The sequence below is a fragment of the Austrofundulus limnaeus genome, unplaced genomic scaffold (genome assembly GCF_001266775.1).
Source record: "Austrofundulus limnaeus strain Quisiro unplaced genomic scaffold, Austrofundulus_limnaeus-1.0 Scaffold247, whole genome shotgun sequence".
NCBI classification, from domain to species: Eukaryota; Metazoa; Chordata; class Actinopteri; order Cyprinodontiformes; family Rivulidae; genus Austrofundulus; species Austrofundulus limnaeus.
The window spans coordinates 189,517-192,117 of NW_013952649.1; positions in this window are offsets into that span (position 1 = coordinate 189,517).

Sequence of the window (2,601 nt, forward strand, 5' to 3'; positions counted from 1 at the left end):
CATATGAACAGCTCTTACAGGGTTGTTGTGTTTTGGTACATGCAGACATTAGTACCACAGAGGAAAGTAAAAACACCAGACTGATTGCAGCCAGACCATCATTTAATCACTGCCAGAATCATCTGCTGTAATAGTAAGAGTTTCCGACAGATACTAGTTGTCTTTATTTAGACGAACTATTTTAAGTTTATTTTTTATTTTTAAGTAAAATGTATATTTATATTTTTAATTTTTAGTTGTTCAAAAACATTTATATTGATAAGGTTCTACTAATCTTATATAGCTGGGAAATATTTAAATAAGCAAAAAGCTTGGGACTCAAGAGGATAAAACTGGTGGTACACAGCCCCCCGTGGCCACCCCCACTTGTTGTGCCCCAGGTGACTGACAGGTGATGTTCCATGGTGAAATAACGAACTGGAGCACTGCGCATCTCTGTTAGATTTAGCTGGAAGGCTTTTCAAATTTGTCTTCTGAGTTATTAGTAATTGGAGCTGATTTGTTGTCATAGACTGAGCTTAATGGGAGAAGATTTCTGATCGAAGCCGCTCGGCTCCGTTAGAGTTGCTGCACTGCGCATCTCTCTGGATGCCAGAGACAAGAGATTTAACTTATGCAGCACTACATGTCATATAAGGACTGATATTTCAGCAGTTAGTTACGACAGTAGTTACTGTGTTGTCTGTAAYGCTGRTCATCATGGAAACGCCGGCGGAGTGATCTATGTTGTTGTTTGGTTCTGCTCTGTTTTTGGCTGTGTTGAATTGGTTCCGAGCTAGCATAAAGGAAGCTCTGGTAAAACTGGATACACGTGTGGACATTCAGTTACTTTACATGGTGTCAGAAGTTGATGTTGGACGCATGACTTCTGAAAAATGGCCAAGTTCAACCCACTGGAGAGTTTTCCATTCGACCGCCCGATGGAATGGGAAGACTGGARGCAACGTTTCAAACGTTTTCGGTTGGCTACCAAACTGAACAAAGAGGATGGCGAGGTCCATGTCAGTTCCCTAATATAAGCCATGTGGGCTGAAAACATTTTCAAGGCTTTCACTTTTGCGGAGGAGGATGATCAACAGAAATTTGACGTCGTGTTAGGAAAATATGACGAGTACTTCTACCCAAAAAGGGATGTAATTCACGGGTGCGCATGTTTCCACCAGAGAATGCAGYGGCCGGGTGAGAATGTCGAAATGTTTATCAGATCCTTGTACGACCTATCCGAACATTGTGATTTTGGGACACACAGAGAGGAGCACATTAGAGACCACATAGTAGTGGGCATTAACGACAAGGAGCTGTCACGTAAACTGCAGTTAGAGTCAACACTCACGTTAGCCCAAACTATTCAAGCTGTGCGCCAGTCCGAGGAGGTGTCTCGGCAGGTGTCCCAGCAGGGCGAGGCGTGCGCAGCAGTACAGGAGGTCGCGCAAGCTAAATCATACAGGGGACATCCACAATGGAAAAATAAAAAGAAGGAAAGTGGAGAATGACCAACAGAACCAAAATGTGGAAGATGTGGCTAAATGAAGCATAAAGACCAAGATAAATGCCCAGCTAGGAGATCGACCTGCAACAAATGCAAAAAGGTGGGTCACTGGGAAAGAATGTGCCACAGTAAATCAATCAGAGAAGTGACAGAGACAGACACAGTTTTACAAACACCATACTTCCTTGGGGCAGTCACAGACACTAATAGAGAGAGTGATCAATGGACTGTACAAATACTGATTGGTGCAACACCTGTCACTTTTAAAACTGATACAGGGGCAGGCTTAAATATCATGGACAGAGAGAAATTTAACACATTAGTCCCTGAGCAAAAACTGATTCAGTCAAACATTCCACCTATGAACAGCCCAKGTGGTCAGCTCAACTGTATGGGGAACTTTCAGGCCAGTACAAAATACAAGGAGATGCACTGCTCATTCTCAGTGTATGTGATCCATAGTCATACTGCTAACAGCCTGCTAGGCAGAGACACTGCATGTACAATGGGACTAGTTAAACGCATCGAGGAAGTGCACAACGCATTTGGTGAACATGGGACTCTCAAGACAGAGCCTGTGAAAATACAGCTAAAAGATAACCCAGAGCCATATGCAGTACGCACGGCCCGCAGAGTCCCCCTGCCTCTCATAGGGAAAGTAAGAGAGGAAATACAACACATGGAGGAGAATGGTGTAATTGAAAATGTGACTGAGCTAACAGACTGGTGCGCACCCATGGTGCCAGTCCCAAGACAAAATGACAAAGTGCGCATCTGTGTCGATCTGAAAAGGTTAAACRAGGCAGTAAAGAGAGAGAGATATATGTTCTCCCAACTGCTGAAGAAATCACTGCGAAGCTAAGCGGAGCCATCATGTTTACATCACTGGATGCCGCGTCAAGGTTTTGGCAAATGCCTCTTCATCCAAAAAGCAGTAAGTTAACCACATTTATTACACCTTTTGGAAGATACGCATTCAAACATCTCCATTTTGGCATCACAAGTGCTCCAGAAATCTTCCAGAGAAAAATGGCAGAGACCTTAAGCAATATCGAGGGAGTCACCATTTACATGGATGATATATTAGAATATGGCAACACTGCAGAACAGCA